General features: G+C 43.7%; 1 protein-coding gene across 2 annotated transcripts in view; it reads left to right on the top strand.

Annotated features, from left to right (window-relative positions):
• Positions 1-893: 893 nt before the first annotated feature.
• Positions 894-18434, top strand: part of CTBP1 (C-terminal binding protein 1) — a 583387-nt gene continuing 565846 nt past the window's right edge. For both annotated transcript variants that reach the window (XM_063457649.1, XM_063457648.1), the window contains exon 1: positions 894-985. The gene's annotated coding sequence lies outside the window, so the exon portion shown is untranslated. The remainder of the gene's footprint in view (positions 986-18434) is intronic.

Genomic DNA, 18434 nt, shown 5'->3' with positions numbered 1-18434 from the left:
TGGGGCTGTCCACCTTACTGTGAGTGAGTGAGTGTAGCAGTCAGTGTGTGTCTGTGAGTGAGTGAAAGTGTGTGTGTCTTTTAGTAAGAATGGGTGTGCCTGTGAGTGTGTGTCAGTTTGTGTCTGTCATTTTATGTGTATCTGAGAGTGTGTGCCTGTCAGTGCGTGTCTGTCAGTGAAAGTGTGTGTTGGTTAAACAGTGTGTGCTTATGCCTGTATGTGGGTGCCAATGACCGTGTATCTGTCAGTGAGTGTATATCAGTGCATGTATCAATGAGGGCATGTGTCTGTCAGTCAAAAAAGTGTCCTTGACATGAATTGGGGGGTCAAATTTAGATTTTGGGGGTGTCCAAATTTAGTCGTGCCTAGGGCAGCACACTTCCAAAATACACCACTGACTATATGGCTTTGCAAGTTGTCCCAGCATACTATCACTTTATACGTTTTTGGAATGACAACCTTTTCATTGCCAACAACAGCAACGACTGGATTGGGTTAAAATAATTTAATAACATTTTTTATTTCTTTTTAATAAAAAAGCACTTTTAAAAGAAAAAAAATCAGCAATTACCAAAAGGAGAACAAGTACGCGCACGCTAATAATTTAACAATAAATAATATAAAAAATGATAAATACTTAAATTTAAAAAAATATATACAAAAAAAAAAGATTCTCTAAATGACAGAGTCCAAAAATGAACTTCAATCAGTCCTGGCACGCAGGGGATAAGCCCCGCATCTTTACCTTCCCCAAGTTTCTCCCACCCCCTTTTAGGGACCCCCCCCCTCCACCATTAAAAATAATAGTAGCCTGCTAAACTTTGCAGAAGTCCCTCAGTGTGCCTGTGGAGGCTGCCAGAGAGGAGTAAGGTGGTATAGCTGTATGGACTTGTTAATCTCAGCCTGATCTTGTCAGTGTAAAGCAGAGAGCGCAGGCAAAGACAAGCGTGAGGCACACAACTCCGGCTGGGGCAGCTGTCCAGAGGTATTACCCCCCCCTTCACCCCACCCCCTGCCCAATCCATCCACCCCCCTCCACCACCAGCGTGTTTTGCACCCCCTCACTCCCCCCTGCGTGTACAATGTGCTACAGATAGAGAGAGAGCGAGCAGTAATCCCTCCCAGGGCTGGAAACCCTGTTGGTTCTCCATGCAAATGACCGCTTTGCTTGTAACAAAAGCCTTGATGTTGGGCTTGAAAAAAAAAAAATATGATCTGACAGCCAGAACCTCAGGCCACTCGCCATATTTTTGTTTGTTCATCATGTTTCCTTTCCCCCTCTCTCCCTCTCCCTCTCTCTCTCTGCTTCTTTCCTTAGAACCTTGGAGTTGATACATTATATCCTTTTTTTCCTGCATGCATTCCATTCTATCCCCCCCCCCCCCCCCCCCCATCTCGATGGTAATTATTTTATTTATTCCAAAAGGAGAGGTGGTGATAGGGAGTTTTTGCAGGGGAGAGGGAGGTTGGAGGGGGGATTTGATGTGTGCAAGAATGTTTTACTAAATGAAGCTGTGTGTGGATACTTTAGTTAAAGCTAAAGAAATCAGTGCCTATTGATAAGAGGTGACCGAAAAAATAAATACTGTATGTATATTGAATCCCTCATCACACAAATACTGCTACTTCATAATCATTTAATAAGGTATTCGTTATTCATGTATTGTAATCCGAATAGGGGCATACAAAACATGTATCACTCATCATGCAAGACATCACAGATAAGGAAGGCTGTTATTTATTTTTTTTCTGCTCTTTTACCAGTTAAATCTATAGATTTGATTGCAAGCTCTGTGGGTCAGAGTTCATTTTAACCTATGTGCAGTTGGATGCCCTTATCTATCCAATCTCTGATCTCATTTTTGGGCTCAGAATGTATGCAATGTGTAAAGTCCAAATTAACCTTTATGTGTGTTGCAATGTGTAACGGTGGGATTTTAATCTCTCAGCTTTTTAGAGGTTAAATGTATAAGAGGTTAAATAAATCAATAAATAAGTATCCTACCGGCGAGTGGATAGGCAATGATAATTATATATATATATATATATATAAAAAAAAATGTTTAAAGTGTAAAGACAGCTTAGGGTGTGAAGAAGGGTGGATTGTGCTTGTAAATTGCAAGTATGGAAGGAGAATGATTTCAGTCAAAATAACTACACATCAGGTCATTAGCAGCAGAAAAAATGAATAGTTTTTGCTTCTTGCTAGAGCTGCGGAAGATGGTATGAGGGGTGTGTGCCATAGTACGGAGGGGGGGCACGTTAGGAAGAGGATTTTGCTAGGATGTGAGTCGATTAGGCACCAGTGATACATGATTCGGTTTGGGGTAAGCAGTGTCTGTGTGAACACACAGAAGACTTCATCTTTGAAACGACAGTGATGACTCTCTGTGGTCACTGCTTAACCAAACGTGTTAGTAGCCACAAGTCAGAAGGATCTTGACAGCCCTTCTGCCATCGAAGACGATGGCTAATTCAGTGACAGCGTGTTTCAGTGTTAGTGAACGCTTCTTTTGTAATTTTTTTTATTTAGAAAAAGAAAAGAGCAGATCTGTTTGTGTCACTAACATTATGTATGTACAGTACCCAAGCTTGCCTGCCTTCACAATACCCAACGTACACAGTATGATTTAGCTGGTTTTTCGCCCGTCTGTGTCAATCAATTATTTTTCATAATGAATACAAAGCGTTCACTGAACATTGAAAAAAAAATAAACAATTTTATTGTCAACGATTTTTAAACGCTCTTCTGCAAAGTTTGCTACATGCAGAGACTGAATAACAAAGAACGGGTAACGGGAAAGAAAATTAGACAGTAGATGTTTAATATGATGAAAAGTATGGTCATTTATCTCGTTCGATTAACCCTTTGTCTGTTAAAGTGTAACTTGTGTATCGTGTTCTTGGATGAGAATGGTTTAAGGCTCCCAGCTTCGTTGTTTGTCATGAATGTAAGTCACATTTTTGGAATAGTAGAGAGTTATGAGTGAAATAAGACATTAATAGTGATTTGCTAAGATTTATTTTAGATTTTCTATGATGAAAAGTTGGCCTAAGTCATGTACATCTGAATTCAGATTTTGTCGATCTGCAAAGTATATTGTTGTAGTTTTCAAAACTCTTTCTAAACTTAAGACAAAAAGTACGTTGAGCGAAAAAAGAAATTGTTTTTTTTTTTTTTTTTTGCAAATATAACATACTATGTATAGAGGTTTGCAAAAATGTCCCAATGAAATACAGTGAATTCGGTTAATTTAATATATGTATTTTTAATTCGTTAAAAGAATTGCATTTGCTACAGCCAAGTTTTACAAAGGGAAGGCAAATGAAAAAGAGACATGCGATAATTGATGTTGTGTCTTTATTCCAACTCTCTGCCTTACTTCAAGTGAGCAATTCACATCAGATTGCGGGGAGTTGGAAACATCCATGCAACTTTTAGGCCAAATAACTATTTTGTTTTCTATTTTAGCTATTTTGCCTACATTTAGCAAGTCGGTTGTCAATCAACTCTTTAGTGAATACTAGATCTTGTGAAGGTTTTGCTAGGGAGATACTGACTTCATTCCCTACAGAATTGGGGTTATTCAATAAAGTGTTCATTGTTGAGAATGCAAAGTGAATTCAACATGAATTTTACATTTTTGGCCACAATAATGGAACTGGAATTATTCTCCAAGTCAGATGTTTCCAGTTTGGCTTATCTTGTCTAAAGTTTTACATTGACTTTAAGCACTTGCAGGAAAAGTTCATGCTATATCAATGCGAATAATAACAATAACTCCAGAGAATTCACAATGAATAACATTGGATGTGTTTCAACTGGTCCATTCATTCAGCCGCCATTTTTCTTTTGGACAGGCGAATGGCGAAATTTGAAACACAATGCTAAATTTGAAAGTGTGGATCATGCAAATTCAACGCAGCCACTCATTTTCAATTTCACAGATTATTCTTTGTAAAATGCAGAATTTGGGTGAAAAGCAATGCTAGACTAATTACAAAAAGCACCATCCAAGCACCATAGCTTATTGTAGTGGCCATGGTGCCAGGAAGTAGACTTGTGCATTTGGTTTCAAATGATTTGCAATTCATCTGACGTTTGGGTGATTGGCAGGTCTCATATTTTCCAACCGTAGAACCGCCATAGGAACAAATCATTAGCCAAACGAAATGGACAATGGATTAGCAAGTTTGTTTGATTTGTCATTTGACATTCTGCCTGTTGTGCCTTAAAAAAAAGAAATGATTGTTGGGGAAAAATAGTTGATGGTTTTAAGACAGCGGCTAAATGTTGATCTTATTAACAGATCAAGTGAGCAGTGACCAATACAGGAAAAACACAGAGGGGCAATACAAAATAAAAATCTATATTATATATTTAGTTCGTTCAAAGAAACCCAAACTTAAGTCTTTTTTTTTTATTTCCAACAAATCTTTCTTCACATAGTGTAAACATGTACATACACTGCATTAAACGCCTAACTGGATGGAAAGCGAATGTAGTTTGGCTATATGTTAGGATGGGCTTGAGCATACATGCTATATCCCGACCCATGCCTGGGGTGGAAATCAAAAAAATGTAAATAATTTAAAAGATATGTTTTCAGGGACTTTAAAATAAAAATAAAGTTAGGAATAAGTTTTATTTTCCCCTTTCATATGATTAAAAAAATAAAATAAAATTAAAATGAGCATCTACATTACATGCAGGTTTTCTTACATGGTTGCTTAAAGGGACACTATGGTCACCAAAACAACTTTAGCTTAATGAAACAGTTTTGGCATATAGACCTTGTCCTTGCAGTCTCATTGCTAAATTCTCTGCCGTTTTGGAGTTAAATCATTTTGTTTATACAGCCCTATTTAAAGCTCCCTGCATGTGACTTTTACAGCCTTCCTAAACGCTTCCTGTAAAGAGAGATCTAATGTTTAAACTTCCTTTATTGCAAATTCTGTTTAATTTAGAATGTCTTACCTCCTTCCCTTTTAATAGCCTCCTAGACCCTGCAGGAGCCTGCTGTGTGTGATTAAAGTTCAATTTACAGAGCAGGAGATAAGAAAAACCTATAAAGTAAGTTAACATCTAATAGACAATTAAACCTTTTTTTTCATGCAGGCCATGTGAGTCACAGCCATTGGAGGCGTGGCTAGGACTACATAAGCAAAAGTGATTTAATTCATAAATGGCAGAGAAGTATGTTTCAATTTTTTTGTTTTACTTTCTTAAATATGGAGGGTTTATTAAAAACAGAACTCAATTCTAGTTTGTCAACAACACTAGCTGGGAGAGGAAACCACGTGGAACTGACAGCTGAATACAAAGGACAATTCTGGGTAGTTTAGTTAATAAATTGTCTTAAAATTACCAGCATAATTGAAAATTATTATTTATTGCTTCGAAATACTGAACAACTTATGTCTAGAGTTCAGTGCCTCTTTAACTCTTTCATAAGTTGAGTTTATGGAAATTGGTGAGTTGAGTACCAACCTTCCAACATTTCAAATGGGCAAAGATGGACACTTGAATTTTAGGGATGTAAGTGGAGGTGTGGCCAGGGTCAGGGCTGCTCTCTAAGAATTACTCTAAGAATGTATGCATTTAAAATATAATTTAGAACGGGGGCGTGGCCAACGGAGCAACAGGCAAGATGTGCTTGTGAGGAGCTCCGGCACAGAGACTCGAAAAACGGGAGATTAACCCACCCAAAAGGCTCCCACAAACACAGAGACATCCACCCCTCAAAAGCTAACCAAATGGGGCAAAAAAAATGTAAAAAAACACGTGCCGGAGACCCGCAAAATGCCCGATATCAGGCGAGCGTTTGAAAGGCGGGAAGCACCCAAGATGGCGCCGGAAACACAGAGTGAGGATGAAGCCTCAGAGGCATCACAGGATGTGGAGCTGCCCAAGGAAAATACCCCAGCGAGCTGCACTGACAGTGAGTCTGACCCAGATGCAGACTCAGCGCTGGCAACAAAAAAAGATATAAAATGCCTTCTGACCGAGATGAGGCAAATATGGAAGGCAGACCTGCGGGCGACACAAGCGGAACTAGGCACCCTGGGTAAAAGACTTACAGCAGTCGAATCCAAGGAAGGAGAGAGGAACACACAGCTGCAGAATGCCCAGCAGGAGATTCAAAGTCTGGCAACACAGGTCCAAAACCTGTCCAAGACTGTGACAATGTTGGAGTCACGGCACATGAGGAAAAACATCCGCATCAGAAGAGTGCCTGAGGAGATCTCAGGGGATGACCTTCTGCCCTTCCTGCACCGTATGCTGACCCACATGGGGGCCAAAAGTGGAGTCGCCGAGGAGATGGTAACGACCGCATTCCGTATACGAAAAGCCGCCTCAGCCCCGGCGGAGGCACCCAGAGACTTTATTGCAGTAACCAAGAACATTGTGGCCAGATCCGCCATCATGTCTCGCTCCAGAGAGCTAAAAAATGTCAACTTTGAGGGCTGCACAATAGCTATATATGGAGACCTCCCGTTCGCTGTACTAGTGGCGAAAAGGCAGCTACGCCCAGTTGCCGGCAAACTACGGGAAATAGGGGTACGGTATAGGTGGGGAGCAGACGGATCACTGGTTACACAGAGTGGAGAGGAAACATTAACCCTGCCCTCTGATGGTGACCAGGAGAAATTCCTCAGGCGCCTAAGAGTGACAGACACAACCCCGAAAAAGACCCCTTAGTCCAAGCCGAATGCCCAACGGGGACACATCAGCCCACCACACGCATAGACGGGTCACAGACCACCAGGCCAGCAGATAGCTGACAGACGTAAGACCCACAAACAAACACAAAAGTCCCACACTAGAATTGAGAACCACAAACAGACGAAGTATAGAGGGACAACGCCCCGCCATAGCCCACACACATAGACAGACCAACATAACAGGGGTCACCAAGTCGCACATAATCCTAAACTGTACAATGTACAAAATAAGTTTAATTTTAATGTACGCGGTTAATGTTACGATATAACAGTTGGACCACTGTTGGTACCTTATATCACATACCGCAATATGATAAAGATGTATGTTTCTACGCATGGAAATCAATAAAATACAAATTGATAAAAAAAAAAATATATATATATATATAATTTAGAACAAGAACTATGTATCTTATTTACACAGACTGATTTCTAAACACATTTATTGTAGTTTAATAACACTTTACTATTTATACACTTGAACACACCAACAATCTGGAACTCATAGAAAAGAGGTCCATAAGAATTTGGTCCCAAAAGAAGGACACTTAGGAGGTATGGTTGTATAGCTGTCAGGGAGTCTATTAACACATTCTCCAAGAGTCTAGATAACAATCTACTAAGAATGATAGAACAGGAAGATGGTGGAAAGATGTATTGCTGGTCCTTAGAATTGCTTAACTTTGGTGCAGAGGCAGACGATAACCATAAATCAAGTCCAGAAATACTCGAGGTTTGCCAGAAAACAATGTCACTAATATAACCTAAATCAAAACCGATACTAAGTCAGTCTAAAGAATCACTATAGTGTCAGGAAAACAAACTCGATTTCCTGACACTATATAATCCTTATAATCCCCCTTCCCTCAGGGCCTCCCGCTGGGCTGAAGGGATTAAAACCCTTTCAGCCACTTACCTTTAACCAGCGCCGGGCTCTCTTGGCACTGGTGACCTCTCCTCCCCCTCTGACTTCAGCTCCCGAGTGGAGCCGAATGCGCATGCGCGGCCATAGCCCTGCACATTAATAACGCCCATAGGAAAGCATTTCTCAATGCTTTCCTATGGACGTTCTGCGTGCTCAATCTGATTTTTACATTGAGCGTCGCGAAAGCGCCTCTATCGGCTGTCAGGAAGACAGCCACTAGAGGCTGGATTAACCCCGCAATTTAAACATGGCAACTCCACTGAAACTGCTATGTTTTCAGCTGCAGGGTTAAAATTAGAGGGAACTGGCACCCAGACCACTTCATTGAGCTGAAGTGGTCTGGGTGACTATAGTGGTCCTTTAATCATGAACATGCAGTTCATGATTAAGTATTAAGTATTACCGTATATACTCGAGTATAAGCCGACCCGAATATAAGCCGAGGCCCCTAATTTTATCCCAAAAAACTGGGAAAACTTATTGACTCGAGTATAAGACTAGGGTGGGAAATGCAGCAGCTACTGGTAAATTTCTAAATAAAATTAGATCCTAAAAAAAATATATTAATTGAATATTTATTTACAGTGTGTGTATAATGAATGCAGTGTGTGCGTATGTGTGTGTGTATGAGTGCAGCGTGTGTGTATGAGTGCAGTGTGTGTATGAGTGCAGTGTGTGTATGAGTGCAGTGTGTGTGTGCATGAATGCAGTGTGTGTGCATGAATGCAGTGTGTGTGCATGAATGCAGTGTGTGAATGCAGTGTGTGCAGGGCCGGTGCAAGGATATTTGCCGCCGTAGGCAAAACATTTTTTGCCGCCCCCTCCCCCCCCCATATGTCCTGACTTCCCCTCCTCCTCCCTCAGTGGTCCTTACCTCCCCACCCCCGTGTTCCTTCACTCCCCCCCCAGTGGTCCTGACTCACCCCTCCCCTAGTGGTCCTTACCCTCCCCTCCCCTAGTGGTCCTTACTTCCCCCTACCCTCCCATAGTGGTCCTTATCCCACCCCCTCCCTCTCATAGTGGTCCTTATCCCCCTTCTCCCTCCCATAGTGTTCCTTATCCCCCCCCCATCCCTCCCATAGTGGTCCATATACCCCCCCTCCCTCCCATAGTGGTCCTTATACCCCCCCTCCCTCCCATAGTGGTCCTTATCCCACCCCCTCCCATAGTGGTCCTTATCCCCGCTCCCTCCCATAGTGGTCCTTATACCCCCCCTCCCTCCCTCCCATAGTGGTCCTTATCCCCCCCTCCCTCCCATAGTGGTCCTTATCCCCCCCCCTCCCTCCCATAGTGGTCCTTATCCCCCCCCCTCCCTCCCATAGTGGTCCTTATCCCCCCCCCCTCCCTCCCATAGTGGTCCTTATACCCCCTCCCACCCATAGTGGTCCTTATCCCCCCCTCCCTCCCATAGTGGTCCTTATACCCCCCCTCCCTCCCATAGCGGTCCTTATACCCCCCCTCCCTCCCATAGCGGTCCTTATACCCCCCCCTCCCATAGTGGTCCTTATACCCCCCCCCCCTCCCATAGTGGTCCTTATACCCCCCTCCCTCCCATAGTGGTCCTTATACCCCCCTCCCTCCCATAGCGGTCCTTATACCCCCCTCCCTCCCATAGTGGTCCTTATACCCCCCCCCTCCCATAGTGGTCCTTATACCCCCCCCTCCCATAGTGGTCCTTATACCCCCCTCCCTCCCATAGTGGTCCTTATACCCCCCCCCTCCCATAGTGGTCCTTATACCCCCCCCTCCCATAGTGGTCCTTATACCCCCTCCCATAGTGGTCCTTATACCCCTTTTTTTGTTATTATTAATTTTTTTATTATTATTATTATTTTTATATTATTATTTCTTATTTTATTAATATTTTTTTTTTTCGTCCCCCCTCCCTGCTTGATATATGGCAGGGAGGGGGGCTCTCCTTCCCTGGTGGTCCAGTGGCAGTTCAGTGGGGGGGAGAGGGGGGCTGGCAGAGCTGTAACTTACCTGTTCTGCAGCTCCTGTCAGCTCTCTCCTCCTCTGCGCCGTCCGTTCTGCTCTTCTGTCAGCTCCCAGTGTAAATCTCGCGAGAGCCGCGGCTCTCGCGAGATTTACACTGGGAGCTGACCGAGGTGCTGACCGGACGGCGCAGAGGAGGAGAGAGCTGACAGGAGCTGCAGGAAAGGTAAGTTACAGCTCTGCCAGCCCCCCTCTCCCCCCAGTCTGTATTATGGCAATGCAAATTGCCATAATACAGACCTTGACTCGAGTATAAGCCGAGTTGGGGTTTTTCAGCCCAAAAAATGGGCTGAAAAACTCGGCTTATACTCGAGTATATACGGTAAGTACTTTTATCATGAACAAGTCAAGGGCTGATACTGAAGTTTCAGCACAACAAATTCTCAATTTCTTTCTTTTCATGTTTGAGCAGATCGGATAAAACAACAAACTGCATGTGGTAGGTAGTAAGTTGTAAACTGAATTGTAAATGTAGACAGTTTTAGTTCATTTGGAAAACTGAGTCTATATACAGACAGAGGCGGCTCTCTAATTAGGCGGTTTAGGCGGCCGCCTAAGGCCTCGCGCTGGCGGGGGCCTCGCGGCCGCCTAAACCGCCTGTGGGCAGAGTGTGTCAGGTCCTCGGTCACTGACCGAGGACCTGACACCAGGAGGGGGCCCGGCGGCTTGCCCGGTATGGCGCCGGGTGCGAGGCCCCTCCTGGCTGCCCGGCCACCATCGCAGACACTGGTCTGCAGCTCCGCAGTGTGCAGAGCTGCAGACCATGTGACTCGCGAGAATTGGCCAATCAGAGCGTTGCCGCGGGTTACCACGGCAACGCTCTGAAATCTCGTGAGACTACATGGTCTGCAGCTCTGCAGAGCTGCAGACCGAGAGCAGTGGCCACCGGACCACCAGGGAGCCCACTGGACCACCAGGGAAATCAAGGTAGGCTCTCCCTCCTAATCACCCCCCAACACACTCAGCCTCACCCCCCAGTCACCATCAACACACTCAGCCTTACCCCCAGCCACACCATCCCCCCACCACCCTCAGCCTCACCACCCCCCACCACCATCACCCCCACCACCCTCAGCCTCACCACCCCTAGCCCCCACCACCCTCAGCCTCACCCCCCCACCACCCTCACCATCAACCCCACCACCCTCACCATCACCTCCCCCCACCACCCTCAGCCTCACCCCCACCACCCTCAGCCTCACCACCCCCCACCCTCACCTTCACCCCCACCACCCTCAGCCTCACCACCCCCACCACCCTCACCCCCACCACCCTCAGCCTCACCCCCCTCACCTTCACCCCCCCTCACCTTCACCCCCACCACCCTCAGCCTCACCACCACCCTCAGCCTCACCCCCACCACCTTCAGCATCACCCCCCTCACCATCACCCCCCACCACCCTCAGCCTCACTACCCCTAGCCCCCACCACCCTCACCATCACCCCCCACCACCCTCAGCCTCACCACCACCATCACCACCCACCACCATCACCTCCCCCACCACCCTCAGCCTCATCCCTCCCCACCACCCTCAGCCTCACCCCCACCACCTTCAGCATCACCCCCCTCACCATCACCCCCACCACCCTCAGCCTCACTACCCCTAGCCCCCACCACCCTCAGCCTCACCCCCCACCACCCTCAGCATCACCCCCCTCAGTCTCACCCCCAGCCCCCCTCAGCCTCACCCCACACCCCCTCAGCATCACCCCCCTCAGCCTCACCCCCACCCCCCTCAGCCTCAACCCCACCACCCTCAGCCTCACCCCCCACCACCCTCAGCCTCACCCCCCACCACCCTCAGCCTCACCCCCCACCACCCTCAGCCTCACCCCCCACCACCCTCAGCCTCACCCCACCACCCTCAGCCTCACCCCACCACCCTCAGCCTCACCCCACCACCCTCAGCCTCACCATCACCCCACCACCCTCAGCCTCACCATCACCCCACCACCCTCAGCCTCACCATCACCCCACCACCCTCACCCCCTCACCATCACCCCACCACCCTCAGCATCACCCCCCACCACCTTCAGCATCACCCCTCAGCCTCACCCCCACCACCCTCAGCCTCACCCCCCTCACCCCCCTCAGCATCACCCCCCTCACCACCCTCAGCATCACACCCCTCACCACCCTCACCACCCTCAGCCTCACCTCCCCACCACCCTCAGCCTCACCACCCCCACCACCCTCAGCATCACCCCCCACCACCCTCAGCATCACCCCCCACCACCACCACCCCCAACCACCACCCTCAGCATAACCCTCAGCCTCACCCCCCTCTCACTCTCACATTACCCCCCCCTCTCACTCTCACATTACCATCACCCCCCTCTCCCTCTCACCATCACCCCCCCTCTCCCTCTCACCATCACCCCCCCTCTCACCATCACCCCCACACCATCACCCCCCCTCTCACGATCACCCGCCTCTCCCCCCCGCCCCCCCCATACACACAACACACTTCAAGCAGCTACCCCATACACATAGGGTCTCAGACAAAAACGCAAACATGTTCAGAGACCTACATTCACACACACAAGGATACTCTTTGTCAGACACACTCTCAGGCCCATACACAGGTAGACAGTGCATCAATGTGTATATGTGACACTTTTGTTTGTTAGTGGGGCCTCATGTTTGCATTTCGCCTAAGGCCTCATAAAGTCTAGAGCCGCCTCTGTATACAGATTATATGATTTTGCATAGACTCTCTATTTACCGTACATTCTGTGGCTATACGGTCATCGACAGACCCATTCACATTCTGATGGCACGTTTGCAACTTCATGTCCAAACAAAACAGCATATTTCTTTAAAGTATCCTAACGATGTTAGAGCATCTGTAGTGAGATTGCATGTTAGAAAATGTATGACTCTGCTTATTTGCTAATTATTATTTAATGCTCTAACTTTCATGCCCAAGGACACCTTACAATCTCTGTTAGATATTCTCTAATACTTTTTATCTTACCAATATATATGTAAAAGATAAACAAAAAAATCTGTAAATGCCAACTGTGCACCCAATGTTTCAAATAAATATCATATTAATAAATATAATATTAATAAATATTATTTTTTCATTTCCATGACAGCATAAAACAAGGTCCCATTTTTTTTGTTTGTTTGTTTTGTTTTTCAGATTTTCTTGGCAGGAATAACTATTGCTAATGCAGTCTAATGATTATAGTAATATATTTTGTGCATGTATATATATTGAAGTATCCAGCACATTTTTAATGGCATTTAAATATGTCCACAGCAATATTGTGAATTCCCGTATAGGAACAGTCCCATGTTTGTATGCAAAGTCTTGTTTCTTCCAGTCTCAGTGTTTGACCCGGTGTTGTTGGAATATTGTACAGTTCTGTTAATGAACAGGCTCTGGGGCAACCTCTACTGGCATGATTTACATTTGTACAATTCAATCATATTCCCTTTAAATGTACTTTCCCTATCCCTTTTCACTAAGTCTGCCAATATTATTTTTGCAACCAACCTTCATTTATTTTCTACCTTCACAATTCTCAAGTAATCTTGCCAGTAAGTTATAAAGAGGAAAAAATAAAGTCAATTTTCAAGAGTATCTTCTCCTGTAACTATATGTTTAAATGTAAACTGTAACCGTTTGCATGGCATTTTATAAAGTACTTTCATAAAATTTGAACAGGTCAAACTTACTGCACACCACTTACCTGTAGTTTACTAGATGTACGGTATGTTCTTCATTAAAAAACCCCAAATAACTATGTTGAAATTTACAGATTTTTAATAGATTTTTTCAGAATGTATTCATCAATATTACCCATTAAAAGCCTTTCAAATAATTCTCCTTTTGCATTCTGTTATGCCTATGTTTAGGCTGTGATAGATGTGGGCACTTGTGCCAGTCTTTGGAGCCATCCTAGGAACAAAAAAAAAATCTCATTGAATATTAAAAGTAGCACTCTGACAATTTCTAGACTAATGTCCCTAAGTATCCAAGTGTTTATATTATTTGTTCCTGGGAACTTATCTAGCTTACTTTTATTTAATTGCCTTATCATTATTGCTGCCAGTCATGTTTTCTGTATCATTTTAGTAATATTACTTTTGTAATCCATAGTCTATTGAATCTTCCTCACCGAAAATGAATAAATATTCAAAACACCCGCCTTCTCTTGATCTTCACAATCCAACTGCCCATCTCTGATTTCCATGACCCAACATTGTCCTTCTTTCAATTTTTTGGTGTATATTTACTTAAAGGGGAACTAAAGCTTTTCTGGAATTTTTACCAATGACCAATTTACCAATAAAACATTTAAAATCAACTATAATTTGTGTTAACCTTTATTCATGACATGTAAACATTGTAGTTTCTCTCTAGGTACCAAAACTACTACAGTAATCTGTAGTGGTTTTATTGCTTAGAGCAGTGCTCCTCAACCCTCTCCTAAAGGCACACCTAACAGTCCAGGATTTAGAGATTACCCAAGTGTGTCTAATGTGGTTAGAATAAGGAAAAAAAAAACACCTATGTTTTTTTAAGCAAAAACACGCGAGGTGCATACAGGGGTGCACCGGAAAGTTTAATCGGTGCAATAATTATAGCACCAGGGAAACATTACTGCTCAACAGGGACCCAGTCGAGTGCCATGATCCTTTAAGACTGCGACTGGGCCCCTGTAATGTCGGCTGACTGGGAGGAAGTGACAGCCTGTCACTTCCTCCCAGCATCCTGCAGGGCGACAGCGCAGGAGAGAGAGAGGAGGCAGCCGCAGCGTGAGGGGAGAGGAGCACAAAGAGCTCCAGACTGCTTCACTCCCCTCAGCAGCAGCAGAAGCAGGACCAGGACTCCAAGCCACGCTCCTGGACACACAAGGTAAGCTTACAGGAGGGTGGCTGGAGATATAAAAAAAAAATCACTTGTGTGTGAGTGTTTGTATGAGTTTGAGTGTGTAAGTGTGTGTATTAGTATGGGCGTTTGTATGTGTGATGGTGTGTGTATGAGTGTGCGTGAGTGTATGTATGAGTGCGTGTGCATAAGTGTATGAGTGTGTGTATGAGTGTTTGTATGCGAGTTTATGTGTGTGAGAGTATGAGTGTGTGTGTGTCAGGGTGTGCATCTGTGTGTGTATATATATATATGTCAGTGTGCTTCTGTGTCTGTGTGTGCGCACACATCTGTGTATGTGCCTCTGTGTGTCAGAGTGTGTGTTTTTATATCAGTGTGTGTATCTGTGTCATGCTGTGGGCAGGTATCAATGTTTGTGTGTGTCAGGGTGCATTTAAAAGTAAACATTACATTCAGACACATCCCTGCAATCAAACGCAAACATTACATACACAATAAATGTATACAAGCACCCCTTCAAACACCAACACTGTACATTACACTATAGCGCCAATAAATGCTGCAGCGCTGTACAGATATACAACCTAGAAATTTTGACTTGGGGTTCCTTGGAAAAATACTGAAACATTAAGGGCGCCTTAATCCTAAAAAGTTTGGGAACCACTGCCTTGGACACACTCAGGTAATCCGTTTATCCTGGACTGTTAGGTGTGCCTCGAGTTGAGTAGCACTGGCTTAGAGTGTTTCATTAAAGGATTTGGGGTGTTTTTTTTTTAAATATATAATATGCAGCCTTTCTCACAGTTAACAAGTCTTTCTAACATCACCCACTAAGAATAATCTGGCAACGTTTTGACCTTTTGGGTTCTTTGCCACGGCCGTGGACACACCTTTTTTGTGCTCTTGAGGGATAGGATAAGATGTTTTGTTTGTTTCAACCTTGTGTGTGGAGCAAAAATAAAGAACAAAAAATATGATAAAATATATTTGCTGGCTATTGTGTTTAATTGATAGAAGAAGGCAATTGTCAGGGTGGCGGTCCGGTGCCCGGGACCCGGACAGTGTCCAGGCGACGGGGCAGGACCGGGACCCAGTATGCCTGATGTTCAGAGTAGGAGTCACAGTGTGGAGGTGGATTAGCAGGGTCTGGTGCAGGGTAACTGCACGCCCCCTGGTGTTGAGCACCAGCGTTTGTGCAGCCACATACCAAGACCCTGAATCAGCTTATTGTATCCAGTACTAGAATCAAGGATAGACTAGAGATAGGCACCAAACATGAAAACAAGACAGAACTAATAGAACCCAGAACCAGAGAAGGATAGTAAGCTAAACCCAGAACATATACACAAGACATGAGGAAAACATGAACATAACATGGGCATGACTGGACAGGACTGTACATGGGCTGGGTATACAAACTAAAACAAGACAAGATAACATAGGCAAAACAAGAGGAGAAATAACTAAGTACTACATATGGAAATCATGGGGATTTAATCACACTATATGATCATACATTGCATAAGCCTGCCAACAACGCCAATGTACCCCATATCTTGCAGGTCCTAATGTATGCTAAAACAACCAAAATACATATATAGCACTTACCTGCAAGAAAGGGCAGAAGCCTTGAGGAGCTGTCTGCAGGAACACTGAAACAGAGTGAATGATGGAAAACAAACGGGTGTGGCAACAAAAAACTAACATTTAAATGAAACCTGGACACTGGGAATCCCAGGGATGGATTACAGGAATGAACCCAGAAATCCCAGCATAAAGAAAACCAGACATAGAATAGAAAACCAAAAACCAAGAAAAACTAAACAAGAATTGTAACAAGTACTGGATACCAGAAGCCAAGGCCAGACATCTCCACAGAACAGAGCAGGACGTGACAACAATGCAGTTAATACAGTAACATTGAATATGACAATACTGCACTGTGGTATTTAGTTTAATAAATTTTTATAAGTAGCTGTTGCAAGGACCAATTCAAGGTTTTCAGGTGTTAAATGCCTCTGCTTTTGTTGTTAAACAATATTCCCTTCTCAGAAGTATGTTTATTATCAAGACTAGGACAGGTAGATGGCAGTCTTATTGTCTATCTTTCACTATTTTTACTCCTTAGTGACCAAAGCTACGCCGAGATTTTATGTGTTTGGGACTGAGTCCTTGTTCCAATGTGTTTGTTCCATCAAAAGCCATCATTTTAACATTTTTCTCTTAACATGTTTACTAGAAATACTCATTTTTTTCTTAAAGGATAGAAAGGGCTTTCATATGATACTCTGTACATATAAATTTTACAGCATCAAAAGGGACACTTGCTGAAGTGCTTCTTTTCATTTTACATAAATTGTAGATTACAGTAGAAACCATCCTTTGACTTTGTGAAATGTAGTGTAAGAACATCCAGTGTCAAGCAAAACTCCATCGGAAAGCATTGATTTTATGCTTTCCTATGGGGAAGGCCTAATGCGTGTGCGTATTAGCTCACCCCACCACTTGACGTCGACAGAGGAGTGCGACCCAGCACTGAGAGACCTTGGCGCTCTAATAAGATAAATGAATGAAAGGGTTTTTAAGAATGGGGGTGGAGGGGGAGATTTGGTATCAGATATTACTGTAGGTGAAAGTTTAGGATCCGGTGATCATCAGTCAGTGTGGTTTAATATAAGAAGAGTCACACAACACAAAAACAAACGTTTTAGACGTCAAAAAAACAGACTTTTCTAAAATAAGAATATGTGTAAAGGAGTCATTATCAGACTGGAGCAATTTAAATGGAGTTCAAGAGAAATGGGATTATTTAAAAGTTGCACTGCTGAAGGCAACAGAAAATTGCATTAAGCTTGTCAGTAAAAGAAAAAAATTCAAGAAACCACTGTGGTGCTCTGCAGATGTGCAGAAATAGTAAAAAAACAAAAAGTTAGCATTTAGTAATTATAAAAAAATCCCAGAGTGAGGAAGGCAGAATGATCTTTGAGATTAGGCAGAAAGAGGCTAAGCAAGTTATAAGAGCTTCTAAACCACACACAGAAGAGAAAATAGCACAGTCAGTCAAAAAGGGGACAAAACATTTTTTAGATACATAAATGAGAAAAGAAAAGTAAAACAAGGACTAGTTAGATTAAAAACAAAAGAAGGAAGGTATGTAGAAGAGGATGAAGGTCTAGCTGACTGGCTCAATATATATATATTTGTTCAGTAACAGATGAAAATGAAGAAAAGGGACCTCAGTTAGGAAAAAGGACAAATGAGTCATTTATTACACGTGAGTTTACAGAGGAAGAGGTTCTATTTCAACTGTCAAAAGTAAAGACAAATAAGTCAATGGGACCTGATGGAATACACCCAAAGCTATTAAAAGAGCTTAGTGGTGTACTAGCAAAACCATTAACAGATTTATTTAACCAATCATTGATAACAGGAGTAGTGCCAGAAGATTGGAAGTTAGCGAATGTTGTGCTATTCACAAGAAATGTAGTAGGGAGGAGTCGGGCAACTATAGGTCAGTAAGCCTTACTTCAGTAGTGGGGAAAGTGATGGAAACCATGTTAAAGGATAGGATTGTTGAACATCTAAAGACACATGGATTTCAAGATCAGAGACAATATGGGTTTACTTCAGGGAGATCATGCCAAACTAATCTTATTGATTTTTTTTGATTGGGTAACTAAAATAATAGATCAGGCTTATCAATAAATTGCAATCTTTAAGTTTGGATTCCAATATTGTTGAATGGTTAAGGCAGTGGCTGAGTGACAGGCAACAGAGGGTTGTAGTCAATGGAGTATATTTGAAGCTTGCGCTTGTCACCAGTGGGGTACCTCAGGGATCTGCACTTGGACCCATTCTCTTTAATATTTTTATTAGTGATATTGCAGAAGGTCTTGATGGTAAGGTATGTATTTTTGCCGATGATACTAAGATATGTAACAGGG

This window comes from Pelobates fuscus, chromosome 6, assembly GCF_036172605.1.
Source record: "Pelobates fuscus isolate aPelFus1 chromosome 6, aPelFus1.pri, whole genome shotgun sequence".
In the NCBI taxonomy this organism is placed as follows: Eukaryota; Metazoa; Chordata; class Amphibia; order Anura; family Pelobatidae; genus Pelobates; species Pelobates fuscus.
This window is presented reverse-complemented; position numbering and strand designations above follow the sequence as displayed.